This window comes from Myxocyprinus asiaticus, chromosome 19, assembly GCF_019703515.2.
Source record: "Myxocyprinus asiaticus isolate MX2 ecotype Aquarium Trade chromosome 19, UBuf_Myxa_2, whole genome shotgun sequence".
Lineage (NCBI taxonomy): Eukaryota > Metazoa > Chordata > Actinopteri > Cypriniformes > Catostomidae > Myxocyprinus > Myxocyprinus asiaticus.
In genome coordinates this window covers 47,061,092-47,081,394 of record NC_059362.1, presented here as the reverse complement: position 1 = coordinate 47,081,394, position 20,303 = coordinate 47,061,092, and the positions used below count along the sequence as shown (strand labels likewise).

Sequence of the window (20,303 nt, the reverse complement as noted above, 5' to 3'; positions counted from 1 at the left end):
TTTGAGTCATCATTGAGTCTGTGTCATGTACTTGGCGCCATCTCCTGGTGGCCATTTGTAACATTGTGCTTCATGTGGATTATCTAATGATCTGTGCATCCAATTACCTTGTGTGTGGGCTCGTTTTAAAGATAATAACCTCATCTAAATAATGGTATGTGATATTTTATGTTCCAAGATGGCTGCTTCGGTGTGCAGCTCCCTAGTGTGCAGCAACTGCTGAATATTCGGCAGAGCAAACCTGATCATGTTTGATTATTCTGCTTTTTTGTTTGACATCTTAGTTGGAGGCACAGCAGTGCTCTACAAGCGATTTAAGAGACGCAAGTGAGGGAAGCGAGCCGGTGCGCTTGTGAAGCTTTGTCAACTGCTACACCACTGCAAAGGATGCATATCGCTCTGTCCCACGTGCAGCTTTAGGACTCTCTGATCACTGTCTAGTTCATCTTCTCCTGACCTACAAGCAGAAACTAAAATCAGCAAAGCCTGTAGTTAGGACTGAATAGAGATGGACCAATGAAGCAGAGCTGGAGCTACAAGCCTGCATTGAATGTACTGATTGGAGAGTTTTTGAAGCTGCAGCCACAGACCTGGACGAGCTCACAGTTACTGTGACATCATATACCAGTTTCTGTGAGGATATGTGCATCCCTACAAAGACATTTTTATCATTCAATAACGGTAAACCATGGTTTACAGGAAAACTCAGACAGCTTCGTCATGCCAAAAGGATGCTTACAGAAGTGGGGTTAAAATATTGTACAACCAGGCCAGAAACACACTGACTAAGGAAGTCAGAGTGGCTAAAAGAAGCTACTCTGAAAAGCTGAAAAAAACAGTTTTCAGCCAGCAATCCTGAATCTATGTGGAGAGGCCTGAAGGACATCGCCAAGTATAAGACACCACTCCTTCGCTCTGCAGAGAATCAACTAATGGCTGATGAACTGAATGTGTTGTACTGCAAGTTTGAAAAGTCCAGTCTCACACCCCTTCCCCGCTCTGATCTTCACTTCACTTCACATACCAAAACCTCCTGGAACCACCCTCCTCCCCCATCCTGCTACTCAACCTGCACTTATGGTCTGTGAGGAGGACGTGTGCCAGGTCTTCAAGAAACAGAAGATTAGGAAAGCTGAAGGCCCAGACAGTGTTTCACCCTCCTGTCAGAAAGTTTGCGCTGACCAACTGGCCCCCATCTTCACACAGATCTTCAATAGATCACTGGGTCAGTGTGAAGTTCCCTGCTGCTTCAAACGCTCCACCATCTGTTCCCCCAACAACAACAAAAATCATAGGACTTAATGACTACAGACCTGTCGCCCTCACATCTGTGGTCATGAAGTTGTATGAGAGACTGGTTTTGGCCTACCTGAAGGACATCACTGGACCTCTGCTAGACCCCCTTTAGTTTACTTACCGAGCAAATAGGTCTGTGGATGCTGTCAACATGCAACTGCATTATATCCTGCAACACCTCGACAGACCTGGGACTTATGCAAGGATCCTATTTGTCGACTTTAATTCAGCCTTCAATACCATCATGCCTGATCTTCTCTCAACCAAACTGACCAAGCTCTCTGTGCCCACCCCAATCTGTCAATGGATCACCAGCTTTCTGACAGATAGGCAACAGCTAGTGAGACTGGGGAAACTCACATCCGGGACCCTCACTATTAGCACTGGTGCTCCTCAGGGATGCGTTCCCTCTCCACTGATCTTCTCCCTGTGCACGAATGACTGCACTACAAAGGACCCCTCTGTCAATCTCTTGAAGTTTGCAGATGACACCACGGTCATCTGCCTCATCCGTGACCGTGACGAGTCTGCATACAGACGGGAGGTTGAACAGCTGGCTGTCTGATGCGGTCACAACAACCTTGAGCTGAACATGCTCAAAAAAGTGGAGATGATAGTGGACTTCAGGAAATCCCCCTTTACTCATATTTAATTCAATAACTGAACATACCCCTACCTTGCACATACATTACCACTTGCACATTCTATGTTATATGTCCTATTATTTGTATGTCTATTTATACTCTTACCTTGTTTTATATTCTGTGTCTCACTGTAATGTTCTGTGTGCACTTGTTTCTCCTATCACCAAAAAAAAAATCCTCGTGTACATGAGAACACTTGGCAATAAAGTTCATTCTGATTCTGATGCTGAGAGCTTTCCAACAACATATGACACATGGCTATTTGATCAGTTTGATGTTTTACTGATTGCAATAATATGTACAGTGCAATTTTTTATATAAATTATCTAAACGGAACACTTCTGATTTGTCAATTTGCAAATTTCAAAGCACTTGTTCAGTTTTGGTCATAATGTCTGCATGCATTGGAAAGTAGAGTTTTTAAACTTTCAAACGATACCTATTTTGTGTTGGTCAAGACTATAGTTATTAATATTTTGACTATTTTTTTTTCTCGGGCCAGTGGGCCAATCCGAGCTTAAAGGGTTAAAAGAAGATATTAGGCAGAATGATTGCTTCAGTCACCAATCACTTTCATTGTACTGTATGTATAAAAGTGAAAAAGATTGTCAGTCAGGTTTGGAACAACATGAATAAATGAATTTTTTTTATTTTGTTTTTATGTTTGGATGAACTATCCCTTTAAAGATTGATTTACCCAAGTAGCACATTCAGATTTGTCCTGGAACATTATATTTTAGGGTTCGGAGCTTGAACAACATTCTTGTCCACCAATCATTTCGATTTAAGAGGCAGGTCAAGGGGCGTTCATCCTATAGGCTGCAGTATCCAAGCAGTTGATCACGTGAAATACATTACATTATACTACAGCATAACATGTATCTGGATCCACAGCAAAAGAGCTAAGTGTAAAAGTGTAAAAGCTCCCTTGAGCTACCAACATAAAACTTTAAACTTCTCCAAATTACATTGTGTTTAAAAAACCAATCTCCTTTCCATCCAGAGATCAACCATTAAGATCAAATGAAGAAACTTTATGGAGTTTGTGGCAAACGGAAACTGTTTGGTAAGTTATAAATGTTTACCGTCCCCTCAATTCATCTGAAATTACATTGTGAGATCCTCACAGGCTCGCGGGCTGAATATTATATTTCTAGAAAAGTCAATAGAGGGCTTCCTCATTAAAGTGAATAAATATTCTCGGCCCTCTAAGCAATCTCAAATCCGGCATCACTCAAATGCTTTTCAATGTTTTTATTATTTATCATCGACAGCATGATGCTGACACACACTGTTCTGCCTTGTGGTCTTTCATTTGAAAGTGAAGAGGAGGAACAGGAAACTTGCCAGTGACTCATGAATGACTTTATTAGACCAGATTACTTCTCCTCATCTATGTGTGCGGTACATTAATCTTATGGATCTCACAGCGCTGTGTATGTCACCATTTCAGCTATGTTGGAATATGACTTGGAAATACGAAACACTAGTAATTCAACTACAATTTTTTTAGTAGCGTTACAGTAGTTTAGCTGTTTTTTATAACAGTGCAGCTTTTCCAGTAACACGTTTTTTTTCCCAACAAGTAATGGTCTAATGTGACAAATGCGACGTCGTTGTTTTTATGTCCAATAGTAGTGTGCATTCAGCTGAGGAAATAATGATATCCTACACTATAACATCTGATTCATTCTTGCGCTTCTGTTTGTTTTGATTCATGTAAGGGAATGGATTCAAACACATGATTTACAGAAGTCCATATGTGGCATTATAGGCCTTTTTATATAGTAAATATTTATAAATATAAATGGACCCACTTTATATTAGGTGGCCTTAACTACTATGTACTTAACCATTTGATACAATGTACTTATTATGTACATACAAGTTGTTGCATTGTAACTACATTTAAAGTACTTGCATTTAATTACATTTGTAGTTACACTGTTAACTTTACCCCTAACCTAACCCCTAATCCTAACTCTAACCCAACCCTTACTCCTAAGTCTACCCGTACCTCAACCTCAGTAGCAGCAAATTTTGCAGAACAACATGTAGTTACACAGTAAATACATAGTCTTGTATGTATTTAATGTTAGTACATAGTAGTTAAGACCACCTAATATAAAGTGTGACCATATAAATTATATTTATATGTATTCTAGTTCTATTTAGTATAAAATTACCTTGAACATATATTTGAATCTGACAGCTATATATTTAAAAATATAATGTCCTTTTAACCCCTTAAACTCTAAAAAGGGGCACTATATCGCGAAAAACGTTTACGCTTAAAACGTTAAAGTCTCCATATATATAAGTCAGGCATATGAGGTATTGTTTGAAAGCTTAGAATCTGAACTTTCAGAGATAACCATCAATTCTGCATTTATGTTACTAAAAATAACAAAATAATGCCACAAAATATTCGAGTTAAAAATTAGCGCCCCCTAGAGGTAATGGGGTAGAAATATATATATATATATATATATATATCAATCAATAAAAATGTCCTTCACATAGCACATGAATGGACATGTCATATATCAAATGAAAGCTCTCATTCTCAGGAACATGACTGTACAGTTTATTCTGTTGCAATAATACCACAGTTCGAAAGATTTTCAAAAGAGTCACAAAATGAAATATGATTTCTGTAAGTCATCAAATACAAACGTCTCATTTATGCTCCAATAACTGCTGCTGTAAGTCCCAAGTAGCCAAAAACTTTATATCTACTTTTACCTTAGGGAGTTTTCTAAAATATGAGCCATTTTTACTTGTCTGTGAGCTTGCTTGTGTGAATAATCCAATGTTATATCTTAGATGTCCAGAACAAAATATGTCATCCAGAAGGAAAACCATGCAAAACAATATTTAGTTTTCGACTATTCATGATAAAATTGTATATATCATCGCAAAGGGGAGGATCCCAGCTTTCTAATTACAACTAGATTGCGTGTCTAGTCCACTCAGAGGCCGAGATATTCAATGAAACAATGAGGATGGTGCATGAACTGAAAATTAGACTGAATGTCTATGGACGAGCACATCTGTGAGGGCTAAAAGGCGTTAGAGCGCCACATTTCAGATCTGTATATTGTGACAGAATGTGATAGAGGAAAAAATTCTTTTTTCTAGTACTTTCTGCCACCTAGTGGAATAAAATAAGACTTTTTAAAGTGATGTAGAGTGAACAGAACCAGAATTACATGTTTACAAATTTAGGACAACATTTGCAATTTGTCCACAGTATGTGTGAATGGCGAGCTTTCAAATTTGAGTGTGAAAAATTGTAGATAGCAGCCCAAAAATGAACCAGAGTTTGTATACAGCTGTGTATGGATATTAGGGCTGTTTCTAGCTATAAGTGGTGTAAGCGGATGCTTAGGGCTCACAGGCCATCAGGGGGTCCCGCAAAGCAAGATCGTTTTATTTATTTATTTATTTTTTCTCTATAGGTATTCATTGTCATTTATTGTTCATTTGTGTGGTTATTTTTTGGTAATTTATTGTAATTTTTTTTCTTTTTTCCCCCTTTTGTGTAGTTAATATATTCCAATATATTAATTACACAATATACTGGGAGGGGGATGTCCAAGTAGGAATTCGCTCAGGGCCCCCATATGCTCAGAAACGTCCCTGTTGGCTACCGTATATATTACTGTGTTAAATGTGATCTTAATTATCTGTTTTTCTCACCACTGATGCCGAACCCCTGATGCTCAGAGAAGGAGAGATCTGATTGGTATTTCAGTGAGGAACTGAGGTCTTCAGAAGCAATGGAAGCAATTTACTTCTTGTCCTGAAGTCGCCCTGCCTCGCTCAAGTGAATTCATTTATTCATGTGTGGTGAATGAAGATTTAGCATTGTTAGTTACACAAACACACTGACATCTCAGAGAGATTAAAGCATCCCATCCACCACGGCACATGCAATGAATTAATTAGCCAGTGAATAATAACCGAATCCCTTAGAGTAGAAAACATAGTCCACATGAACACAGCTGCTTTTACCTGATGACACTGGCTCTGATCTGCATGGAATACCTGTTTACTGCATACCGTATACTACATACTATTTTTGTGTAACAGTATGCCATGCTAAACCCTTCAAACAGTAGTAACGATAAATGTAACAATAAATGTTTCAACCAGTAGTTTGCTACGCTATTATCACATGACCTCAATGCATAGCATGTTACAGTAAATTAAGCATGTGGCATCCAGATATTTCCTTAATAAATGATAATATGGCTAATCTGCATTTTTCATTAAATTGTGTGTAAAGAATATTTTAATCATGGGCGGTCTGATCATATAAGGAGTTAAGATGAGTTTTGTCCCGAATGGAATACTTGCACACTTTTAATTGCAGTGTTTCAGAAAGTAATATGTGAAACAGCTTGTTGTAGTATGTCAGTATAGTACACTACTGAAATATTAGGAACAAAAATAAATGAACTAAATCGAAGCAAGGTCCTTGAAGTGCTTAAAGTGCTTGAATTTAAGAAACTGGAATACTAAAATACCCAGAAAATCGGCTTGTTTTGTTAAAAAATAAAATAAACCTGAACATTTCTTCTGTGTAATGTGTGCATCAAAGATTAAATCCATGCATGTTCTTTACAGTCATGTTGAAAGATACATACATTTTAATCATTCATAGCACAAATGCGGTAAAGAAACCGAGAGACTCCTCTCTCGTTAATGTGCGTAACATTGTCAAAACGTCAGAGACACTCGCTGAACTGCCACAATTCTTAAAGTGACAGTACCGCTTTAGCGCTTGATATACAATTGAATATTAACTCAGTGTAAATTGTACACATTATTTCAAACATATTTCAAATGACTCATATCATTATTATACATGTAATTTCATGACATGATATTAATTGATAGAATGTAGAATATTTAAAAATTGTGTGACAATGATGACAAACAAACCATATATATAAAAATAATATACACTTTCACATACTATATGATATTTATTTTCCTCACAAAAAATATGTCCTGAGTTAAGGTCAAATATGGTCAAATATAAGGTACTATATGAGCTAGGGTAGTGACAGAAACAAGTGCAGCTGTCCCGTGCATGTTATAGAGAAGTTTTGTCATATTTTCAAGACAGATTCAGTTTAGTTGTATTGCTTGTCCAGCCTGAATGTAGGCAATTATTTTAGAAGGTTATACTGTTTGTGCTCTTTATATATATATATAAAGAAAGGTACATGGGAAACTCTTATTATTTGAAGTTTTGTGCATCTATAGAACTTTATTCTGATAAGAAATTATAATTAGCATTTTGCTCAAACATTTGAATGAAAAATAAAAACAGTTTGCTGTTATACTTTGTCATTTAAGTGCTGTTATATCAAATTGAAATTATATCGAATCGTGAACCCCAAATCATACATCGATCCGAATCGTGAGATATTCATATCGTCCCCACTCCTAATGTTATGATAAATGTTGCAAACAATAGTGCAAAGTACACAATTGTCACTTGATATCATTGTAATGACACTGCCAACCGAACAACCTTACAGGCCTTGAAGAATCCTTACAGTTGGATTTCATTGGTCCACTCCCCAGTGCCAAAGGGGGATATCGCTATTGCTTAGTGATCATTGATAAATTCTCAAAGTGGGTGGAAGCAATTACCACCCACAATAACACTGCAAACACTGTGGCATGGGTGATGGCCAACCAAATCATCCTGCTTTGGGGTGTGCCCGTCCAAATCGAGTCTGATCAGGTAACCCATTTCACTGGGCAAATTATGAAAAACACGAGTAAAATGCTAAACATCAGACAGAAATTTCACAACCCTGACAGACCACAGAGATCATAGATGATCAAACGTGTGAATAGCACCCTTAGAAAATGTTAAGCAGACAACACATCACCAAAAAGAGGTGAACTGATTCTTTGACCACAGAGCTGTGTTGAGAACAATAAAAAATAAATAAATAAAGCTATGGGCATCAGCTCATTTGAGCTAATGTAAGGAAGAGAATTGCTCACAACAGCAGACTCTGCAGGCTCAACTGCAAGAAGAGCTTAAGGTGCTACACACTTCAAACTGCACTAAAATATCAGCAGTAATTCAGATCTCACCAAAGATGCTCAGTCTAATTTGATCTCTGAAACTACATTTGCATTAGACATTGTAATGGTACATGTTTCTGTAAAGCAAAATGCATCTTCCCCCTGATGGCACAAGCCATACAGTATGAGACTAAAGCTGTCTGTAACAGTTTGGCTGTGACCATCAGAGGAAAATAAAGAAAGTACCACATGTCTAAATGCAAATTAATTAAAGGTTCAACATTAACTGTTTTCTCTCTGTAGTTGTTCCCATTTCAGGATGCAATCTCGTGAGGGACAGATGCCAAAAGGTGTCCGGACCCACCTGCATCAAGCTGGGTCAACAGGTATTGCTCACACACACATTAGGATGCGGCAGATGGGTATGGAAATATACGAAGGGGCCATACACCTCTCAAATTCTTATTACACCCAAAGAAATAGTTACATGGCCTCCCGGAGTAGCACCGGAACAAAATTGCACACCACAAATCTGTAAATTAGGTTCCACCCATCCCGCATACATAAACGTGTCAACACACACACCAGCATGGCCATCCCAACACAGTATCACTGCCTGGTATCAATTAAAATGATGTCCAGGAGCTAAAGAAGGTGGGCTGTGCACTTTCTATGAAAAAAAAAAAAAACAACAATGATGGCATAGACCTTAAAATCTGCTTTTTTGTTAACAATTTGGAACCTGCCACATATAGGTGCACCCACACAGAAACACTAAACACCACACACATAAATTACACAGAATATAAATTCAATTTAACATTATACAAACCCTATGACAATAAACCAAAAACCTTCATCTGGACTAGCCGAAAGGAAGGAATTTATTGTGTAGGAAAATGTAAAGCTAGCGAGAACAATTTCACTAGCCCACAAAACTGTTCATGGACTGCCAATCACTGTTTTAATTTAACCACCTGTGGGTATAGTAAACCAAAACAATGCCCAAAGCCATACCCAATTCCTCCTGGTGGACTTATCAAAGGGAACATTAATAAGACTTGGTTTCATGATGTAAATTTGGTGATGACTCATGTAACTTACAACATATCCAATATTCTATCTGCCTATACAAAACATTGTAATGATTATGATGACAAAACATATGCATGGCTACAGCCACGAATCGATGATTTAATTTCTGATTACAAAGACAGACTTGCTGTCAAAACACCATACACCCGTTCCAAACGAGATCTGCTTGGAAATATTGCAGGCCTCTTCGATAGTCAGTCAATTCTATAGTCAACACCTTCAAAATAACTAAACAATCTCAACTTTCAACATGGATGGCAGACCAGGTGGCCACTGGTTTCCAACATATCACCAATAGCAATGAAAATAATCAAAGCGGTTAGATCCGAAGCGCAGGCGCTTCTGTTGGTCAGCCACGCATTGTTCAATCAGACCCGTACCATCGACCGTGACTTAGCCTGCAGATCATATGCACAAGATTTATTTACTGCTGCTAGACAAGAAATTTTAGACCTCCATCTCCACAAGACACCTAGACATGTTCTAAATGATCTAATAGAAATCTTAGATATTAACAGATGGCATGCTTCAGACAAAATGAAAAATATCTGAGTTATTAACCACCATTATGATGTATACTTGAAATGAACGCACTGGTTGTCTTGGGTTTTTTGCCACCTTTCCTTTAATCCATCCAGACCAAGTATTTCCAAATTCCACTACCATACGCTCTATTGGTGTAGTAGTGAATGATCAGATTATCAAATGGGACCACCTTACAGGGTACATGACCTTGAGGGGTACTGAGACCTTATTTACCAGTCGCACTTGCTGTCATGAAACTCATAACTATGTTGTTTGTACATGTAACACCGTACAACCTTTTTTTCCAAATGACACTAAACTCATAAATGTTCAGTCGCTGCATGGTCATCCTAATACCATTCAGGTATCTCATACACAATGGTGTGTAGTCAGTGAAATGAATTCCTTCACCTACGGGGGATTGTCCTGCTCTGCCAATCACTCTTTTTGTTTAGAAGTAACAGAGGACTTTTCCATGGGAGAGATAAACATTCTGCGGAGAGCACCACTGGATGCAGAGGCTTCGCCATGTTGGGATGACACCTTCTATGAGCAAAGCACCCAAGCTGTGGTCGACACAGTGGAACTGGCACAAAGAATCATCCAACAAACTGAGTACCACCTTGCTCAAGCACAGGTGGAGGATAACCTAGCCCGAAAGACTGCAAAAATCCTGTCCAGCTCATCCACCCGCTCTGCACAATACGCCTACACCTGGTGGGACTGGGTAATCCATGGATGCGCGGTGGGCTGTGCTCTAATCTTCACTTTTACACTGGCCCAGTGCTGTTTCTTCCGGTGCCTCATCCGATCCATGAGAAGGTCAACTGAAGTTGCTCTGGCTCTTAGCACATTACAACTGCACACACTTCAGCGACTGAGATTTAAAAAAAAAAAAAAAAGACACAATGACCCCACAGGGACTCTTCTGGAATTGTCCCCGGGGGCCAAGCGGAGGAAACTGTAAGGCTGGCACCAGAATGTCTACAACCAAAAGGCGCCATTTCCGGTAAAAGTCAAAGAACTCTGCGAGAATCAACGTCATAGAGCTCTCTCACAAAAGCTGAAATCTTCACCTGAATATCACCACAGTGTGATAAATTGCAAATCACCTTGCTGCCCCCTCTTCTCTCTCCCCCTTCTCCCCTTCATCAGCTCTGGACCAACACAAAAGACACAAGATTTATATGTAAAAATATAACAAATACCATGAAAACAAAGAATGCAACTGTATGTGTTTGATATCATTTAAGAGGTTTCTGTGCGACTGGTATAATGGTCTCTTTCCCATGTTGATAAAACTAATGGTAACAAAGTTATAAGGTCTTTGCCAAATACTGCATAATTCTGGAGGTCTATCCCCCTCCTTGACCTACAATTGAAATGATCTCCTGTATGTTAACAAGGTTAAACCCCAGGAAGTCAAGAACCCATTCACCCCCAAATCCTCATTGTTCAAAGGATAATACCATTTGGTACACAATGTTTATTCTGTCTGGATATTTAAGGAAAGTTGGCATGAAGCTCTGGGAATCTGTAAGCAGATCTCCCAGGCTGTACCGCTGCATGTAGTTTTGTCAGGTATGTTTCTTTGACTTGTCTTTTATTTTTAGTAATGCTTGTTTATTCTGTTCATGTGAAATTGGCTTTGATTTGAATTTCTGCAACAATGTTTTATATCCTATCTGACAAATAAATTGTTATTATTTGATTTATTCTGAATTCCTCTGAAATCATTACTGGAGCTTTAATATAGGAGGAAGCCATTTAAAGACTCTCAGTTTGAATTTAAACCACTCAGGACAACCAGGTAGGACAACCACCTAGGACAACCAGGTAGGATTTGAGTTTCTATAGACCAGGGTAGACCATACTGGAGCTTTAATATAGGAGAAACCACTCAGGACAAACGGGTAGGAGAATGCCATTTAAAGACTCAGTCACTGCTCACCGCCCGTCTTAGCAAGTTGTATGTACGTGACTAAGCGGCAATATCGTATGGTTATGAGATGAGCCAAACCAGACGATATTAGTTAACCCTACAACCGCTGACTAAGAACGGAACTGGCTATCCATTTTCGGGAGGTTTACGTCATTTAATAACGGCCGGCGTAAGTCTCCAAAGATCAAAAGGACAATGAATAGAAGAGGATTTAGAGTAATCAATAACCTAAAAATGTTAAATTAAAAGAATGATCAGAAATTAATTTGAGCTTAAATATAAATTAGAGGTCAACTTAAAATTGGAGTCAGATAAAATGAATAACGGAATTAAATGTGTGAATTAACAATAATTGCTTTACTTCAGCGCTCAGAAAAGACAGAACAACGCAGAGACCTTCAAGGGCAATTTATTGAAGTTCCGCTCCGGAACGGATATGAAAATTATCCATAGATATCCTCTTTCTTTTTTTACATCATCATAGTGTCTTTAAGTCAGCGAGTGGCGTCCAGTTATCATCTCGGACAGGTTATTTTTGCATTTTTAATTCAATTTTGTGTAAAGAAAAATATCTTGACTTTTGGCAGTCTGGTCAAATGATGAGTCAAAATACAGATGTTAGAAATAAACTGTGGTTGCAATTACATATAGTTCACTCAACACATTGAAAATGGAAATGCTTTGGATGTATACTGCATATTTTGAGCGTAGTAGGTCATAAGTGTATAACACGCAAACACTTCATGCACCACATTTATAGTTGGATCATTCTGAAAATACAGTGGGCATACTGTGTGTATTGATTATCTTTTTAAGTGAACAAAACATTGAATTTGTTTCTAGTAGAGTGCTGACCGGAATAATTGCTGAAAGGAAAAGTTTGATGGCACAATTAAATCATGGATAAAAATGTACGCAATCATTCTTTTATAGATTATGTATGCAATAGTGAAGAATATATAGGCCGATGTGGATATCCTTAAGGCATGATTTTATCTATAAGGAATTGATTGGAGGATGTAAAGTGTCTCAAGGGTCATTCCATGTCAACTCAACCAGAGGTCCCCAGCTCAAAATTTCGATTTTTTTTCCTTTCTGGTGAAATAAATACATGAAGATGAAAGCCAACATATTAAATGCCGTGGATGAATATTTACTGAGTAATCCATTATTTTGTAGAGGGGGGTATAAATGGCAATTTTCACTTATGATTTTGGAGCAGAACCACAGATCAAAACAATAACCTTAGAAAGGTGTCAGCATCATTATTTTATTTGTACTCAGAGATTGGTACATCTGTTACTAAAATCAGTCGACTTTAACAATCCTTGTTGCATTATCTCCCAATGGTGACGGTCCAAAAATGGGGAAAAGCACTTTTCGTGTTCTTTTTCCAAAGTTGGCATGCCTGTAACTCAAGACGTATTGAAGATATCTTAATATCCTTTTAGATTCTGCTTCAGAACAAATATTTCTTTTGGTATCTTGATTTTCAAGGCTCTGTTTGATTCATTCCCAGAGATATGGGGCTCTCAACGAGGCTCCATGTGCAAATTTTCAATGGTTGAAAACCAAATGTGGGTCAGCTTTGTATAAAGCTAATACTTATTTTATTTAAAGAGGAATATCTGATGAACAAATAATGCTGAAACTAGAAAGAAATCTAAATTCTAGTCATTTCTATAACTAAGTATGTGAATATTTAACTCATTTGCGAGGCTGTTAGTCCTATAAAACCTGCATGATGGCATATTTAGACTGCAGTCAATGCATATATGCATTGAGTATAAGTATATAACACATGCATGTGCTGCCTTTGGCCATATAACACACCCAGCATGCAATCTGATAGATGTCCCACATGGCTGCTTTACATGAAACATGATGATTTGCACTCTGACAAATGAAGCGAAAACCAGAGACCATTCGATTTCCACATTATAATGAACAGCGACATCAGGGAGAACACATGTTTAGGATGGGTCTGAATAATGATGGCAGTTGTTCAGGTCACCGACTGCACGCACAACATGAGAAGGTGTCTCGTGATCATTATGGTGTTGGCGGCAGCTACCCTACTTCCTGTTTTGCAGGTGTTACAAATTGGTTGCTGAACTCTTGCACGATTCTTGGCGATACCTCCAGGTTCCTTTCTCGTGAATAATTCATGCTTCATTAACGGGAAATTAAATGAATTCCAGTGTTTACATACATGAATAATGTGAACAATTAGTGTGCCTAAATGATTTACCATCATCCCTTAAGAAACCACAGCGACCCAGGCTGCTATCGTAACTTTTTCCTTACACTCATTATATTGCATTTAATGTATGCTCAGTGTCTTCGTAAACAAAGTTTCCTGCGATACACGTCACATGACCCAGATCCATTCTATTTACAATGAAGCATGTTGCACAGAAATTTAATTGGACTAGTCAAAAATATTGTTAAGGAATAGTGTTTTTAATAACTGCTTTGAGATCTGGAATGGTTCGCAAAGCAGTGGAGAAAAACTGTGATTTTCCTTTGTTTATGACTAAATCCTCTAAACACACACCATTATTCTGCAGTAAGTGATCATCAGTGACATTTATGAATTAATAACAGAGAGCTGAATGTCAGAATATCTATTTGCAGGTCTGCCTGCAGAGCACCGATATGCCTGAACTCTCACACACCATTTCATTCAGATCTATTATTTCATACAAAGATATTTCAGACAATTACATTCAGTCATTATAAACATGATGATGGAGGAACGATCAAATATAGAAACAGATTTTGGTAACATTTTCTGTAAAGCCCATTTTTATAATGCATTAGTAATGTCTCATAATACACCTTATAATATGTTATAACTTCTCATAAATAATTATAACTACAGTTATAATACATTATAATACTTACCTATATATATATATATATATGTAATACATATGCTTTAAGTAAAGTGACAAAATCAATGTCTTCTTATAAACATCCATAAGATATTTTTAAGTGGTTATAAGGCATTACAAGTCATGCTGGAATTACAGTATATACTGTACATTACACATGCACACAATACAAAAAAACACACATTCAATGTAAATTATGAGATTTATGAAAAACACTTGTCAAGCAACAAAGTTAAAATATATCAGAAATATGTATGTTGATCACACATGTAAACACACCCAAGAATAAAACAAAAATCAAATTGATTCTATATTGGACTCTTATCAATAAACTTCAATGTTTGTGCATCTTATTTGGAGAACTATTTCATAAATAACTTCCACTGAATAAGTTTCACTTGTAATGTATGTCACAAGACATTGATTTTGTCACTTTACTTAAAGCATATGTATTACATATATATATATATATATATATATAATTCATTATAACTTCTGCAGATAAAATTGGATGTTGGTTGTGTTATAATGCTATACTCTAAAGTATAACTATAAATAGTGGAAGTATTATAATGTATTATAACTGTAGTTATAATTATTTATAGAAGTTATAACATATTATAGGGTGTATTATGAGACATTATGAAGGTAGTATAATGCATTTAAAATGCCTCTAAAATGCATTTTTATTTTTAACTACATAGCAATGCCATAGCAACCTTCCAGAACACCCTAGAATCCACAAAGCAATGCCCTGGCACTGAACCAGAACACCCTAGCAACCCTGTAAGAATACCTTAGCAATGACCCAGAACACCCTAGCAACCCCATAACAATGCCCTAGCAACAACCAAGAACACCTTAGCAACCCAGTAACAATACTTTGGCAATGACCCAGAACATTGTAGCAACCCTATAACAATGCCCTAGCAACAACCCAGAACACCTTAGCAACCCAATAGCAATGCCTTGGTAATGACCAGAACACCCTAGCAACCCCATAACAATACCGTGGCAACTCCCAGAACACTATAGCAACCACATAACAATACCTTGGCAATGACCCACAACAACCTTGCAACCCAATAACAATACCTTGTTAGCGATCCAGAACACCTTAGCAACCCAATAGCAATACCTTGTCAACTCCCACAACACCTTAGCAACCCACTAGCAATGCCTTGGTAATGACCTACAACACCCTAGCAACCTCATAACAATACCTTGGTAACAACCCAGAACACCTTAGCAACCCAATAGCAATGCCCTGGCAATGACCCAGAACACCCTAGCAACCCTGTAAGAATACCTTAGCAATGATCAAGAACACCCTAGCAACCCCATAACAATGCCCTAGCAACAACCAAGAACACCTTAGCAACCCAGTAACAATACCTTGGCAATGACCCAGAACATTGTAGCAACCCTATAACAATGCCCTAGCAACAACCCAGAACACCTTATCAACCCAATAGCAATGCCTTGGTAATGACCAGAACACCCTAGCAACCCCATAACAATACCTTGGCAACGACCCACAACACCTTAGCAACCCCATAACAATACCTGGGTAACGACCCAGAACTCCTTAGCAACCCAATAGCAATGCCTTTGTAATGACCCAGAACACCCTAGCAACCCCATAGCAATACCTTGTCAACTCCCACAACACCTTAGCAACCCACTAGCAATGCCTTGGTAATGACCTAAAACACCCTAGCAACCTCATAACAATACCTTGGTAACGACCCAGAACACCTTAGCAACCCACTGGCAATGCCTTGGTAATGACCCAGAACACCCTAGCAACCCCATAGTAATACCCTGGCAACTCCCAGAACACTATAGCAACCCCATAACAATATCTTGGCAATGACCCAAAATACCCTAGCAACCGCATAACAATGCCCTGGCAATGATCCAGAACACCTTATCAACCTAATAGCAATGCCTTGGCAACGACCCAGAACACTAAAGCAACCACATAACAATGCCCTTTACTATAGCACATGACTTATTTTAACGTTTAACTACATTTACAAGCTTGTTCGAGTGTGATTAAATTGTGCAGTAGCTGATAGAGCGTTGCACTTGTGATGTAAAGGAGCGGGGTACGAGTCCTGAAGAGCACGCGAGTCCATGCGTGAACCGAAAGTGTCATAGAAGCTCCACAAAATGACGTGGTTGTGTTTTTCATCTCACATTTGCTTTTTCTGACACTATCAGTCAGGTTTAGGCTTAAGGTTTAGGGTGGGGAGGTCGGTTTGGTTGATTTAAAACCCAATTATGCACTAACCTTAAAAAACCTCATCTGTTTGAGAGAACATTTCACTTGCTTTTAGCGCCACACAGTGGACATTTCACTTCGGAACTGCCCTGAGATATGTAATGAACCACAGTTTTATTTGGCAAAAACGTCGCCAGTCACGCAATGTTCGTTGCATGGGAGAAGGCACTCACGAATTGCGATGTCAGCTGTATGTCGTCAGATGTATGTCGTCATGTCTCCCCTCCAAATCCGAACACAAGAGTCACATAGTGACGCATTTAAGTGACCAGGGGCCGGTTGCACTAGCTATACCAAATTAAGCACTGACTAAGCCCTTAGTGTGAACTTTACATCCCAACTGATGTGAGACCTTACGCACAGCTGGTGCAACCCTACCCAGGTGTAAACAGCGATGTGTCTCACCTGACCACATGTGATCGGATCACCCAAAACGCATCTTAATACCAGGTGGAAACGGGGTCTGAGTTTCATTCAAATGTCTGTGCTAATAAACTGAATATGTTATTGAGGTAGCTAGCTATAAACATCCACAGTTTATCAAACTTAATCTGACTTTTTCAGCAAGACTCTCTTCAAACTGTTGTGATAGAAGGCAGTTTATGCTAATGTCCACTAATGTGCCCCTTGCAGCAACGCTGAGAATGCAACGTGAACTTGCAATGCACTCTGATACATTTCAGAACTCAACGACACACCAAATCAAACTCGTCTATCTTTTGCATTTACATACTTGAGTAGAGCCTAACTGATCTATGTTAGAGAATCCAATGGGAATCTACAACCTTTGCCAAGTGGAGCCCGTTTAATTCCAAGCGGTCAGCACTAAGATAAGCAGCATTAATAAGCACAATATATGGTTAATGGGCAAAAAGCTCTGAGCTGTGGTGAAATGTGCTCGAGTGAGTGCATGCAGAGAGACAGAGAGACAGAGAAATCTCAACGGCAGTTGATTTGCAATTCAAATGCATGAAGAATGAGCTACCACACCAACGCCATTTATTGAGCCGAGGTTAAGAAATTATGATTCACTGACAGTTTAACCACTCATCAAGCAAGAGAGAGAACGTGTGTAAGTCTGATATATTATTCAGGATTACACTATAAAAAAAACAGAGCCAGTCCAGATTAAAACATATGTTAGTTGTAAAAAGTTAACCACCCACACATTATTTCTCCACTGTTTGCTCTTAAAGGGACAGTTCACCCAAAAAATGAAGGATCATCATGAAGATCCTTTATATTAACTTTTTAGTTCCAAACGGCATGAAGGTGAGTAATTGATGATAAAATTTTCATTTCTGGGTGAACTATCCCTTTAAGAATCCAAAGGTCCATATCTCCAGGTACTTCAGTGTAATTATTACCACGAAATGAATGTGAGACCACAGGGTAACACTAATGGCCCGCAATGACACTAGCACATGCCAATCAAAGGGCAGATTATCTCTTTGTGTTGAAGATTCAAGTGCCGCTCAAAAGGCTAATCACCTCATGCTTCATGAAACGACAGATGAGTGCCTTGTAGATTTTGTGTGATGAACTATTAAGCTGCGTTTCATTCAAGTCGAATGTGGGATATTCCTGCTTGATATCACTGATATCCAGCCATAAAGGCATTCCATTACCAGATGCTCATGTAATGGGAGTGCAGTGTGTGTAAGTCTCACTCCCCTGGCCTCAAGAGGCACACTAGTGACTGAAGCTAGGGGCTGCAGCCTTTAGCCTCCTTGTTAGCATGCCCACCTCCAATGCCAGAGACCCCGGTTTGAATCCCGCTCAGAGTGGGTTGAGCAGGACCAGTGACAGTCCTGGGCTTTGGCACCACTGTCATTGGTCCTGCTCAACTCAAGCCGGGGTCCCTGGCATTGGAGTTGGGTATGCCAACGAGGAGGCTAAAGGCTGCAGCCCCCAGCGTCAGCCACCCATCAGCTGGCTACCATTACAGTCGGAAGATGGCATATATGGAAGCAAAACTGCAACGCTCCCGTTAGCTTTGAAGAGGTTTGCCTGTCACCAGAGACGTCTCCTAGCAACCCACTAGAGCACAACAGTGCTCACCCATTTTTTCAGCCGTCTGGGTTCCAGAAGAATTTTCCCCATTCATTTCTTCCATAGACTTTTTATAAAATCCTTCATAAAAGAGTTGTGAGCCATGAACCAAACCAACCAGCTCCAAGGTGAATCACAACATCACAAACTTTGATTTGAGGCAAAAAATATTGGACAAAAAGACAAAGATACAAGACTGTGTACTTAACGTCTTTCATGAGTGCACGAACTACAATCCCATGAAACACTGCGAATGATGTCATTGAATAAAAAACAATGGAAATATATAAAACTATTGATTTTAGGTTGTTAATTGTAAGGATAGAAACAATATATTTTAATTTTATTGCAAAATATTCCAATATGTACAAATATATAGGTATTTAAGGGTGAAGGGAGATTACGTCATTTACAGTGCGTCATGGGAGTGGGTGGTTTTTTACTTACAGAAACAAACTTTTGCGCTCTATTGATAAACAATGCTGCAATGCTAGCATTTGTGCTACAGGTGTATGATTATCATAATTTACCATGTTCTATACACCTGTTTCTGCAAACGTTTTTTATACAAGCTTTATTATCATGTAATGTAGGAACTTTGACTCGTTTATCGATATTATTTAATAAAAGTGAATGTTTATCAGTTACTTTGTATATCTCCCTGGGTGCCGACATGTTTGTGTGACGCCACCCACCTGCATCTCGGCGAAATCTGAGTTGAACATTTCCGCACGAGTTTCCACGTTGGAATTTCATGCATTTCATTGCACTTTTCCTGTTTGGAAGTTGGAAAATTTGACTTTCTGAGTTGAATGGAATGCAGCATTATTGCCCTGATGCAACGTAATTGAGCTAGCTTTTTTCCCAATTTGGAATGCCCAATTCCCACTACTTAGTAGGTCCTCGTGGTGGCGCGGTTACTCACCGGCGGAGGACAAGTCTCAGTTGCCTCCGCTTCTGAGACCGTCAATTCATGCATCTTATCACATGACTCGTTGTGCATGTCACCGCGGAGACTCACAGCATGTGGAGGCTCATGCTACTCTCCGCGATCCACGCACAACTTACCACGCGCCCCATTGAGAGCGAGAACCACTAATCGTGACCACGAGGAGGTTACCCCATGTGACTCTACCCTCCCTAGCAACCGGGCCAATTTGGTTGCTTAGGAGACCTGGCTGGAGTCACTCAGCACACCTGGGATTCGAACTCGCGATAGTCAGCGTCAATACTCGCTGAGCCACCCAGGCCCCCCTGTTACAGGCATTCTTTTTTTAAATTTTTTTTTTTATTTGGAATGCCCAATTCCCAATGTGCTTTTAAGTCCTCGTGGTGGCGTAGTGATTCGCCTCAGTAAGGGTGGCGAAGGACGAACCCCAGTTGCCTCCGCGTCTGAGATCGTCAACCCTCGCATCTTATCACGTGGCTTGTTGAGCGCGCTGCCACGGAGATATAGCGCATGTGGAGGCTTCACGCCACCCACCGCGGCAACCAAGCTCAACTCACCA

At 39.1% G+C, this 20,303-nt stretch overlaps 1 pseudogene; it reads left to right on the top strand.

The window, feature by feature from the left end:
* Nucleotides 1–9,083: 9,083 nt before the first annotated feature.
* Nucleotides 9,084–10,584, top strand: LOC127409994 (uncharacterized; annotated as a pseudogene).
* The last annotated feature ends 9,719 nt before the right edge of the window (nucleotides 10,585–20,303 follow it).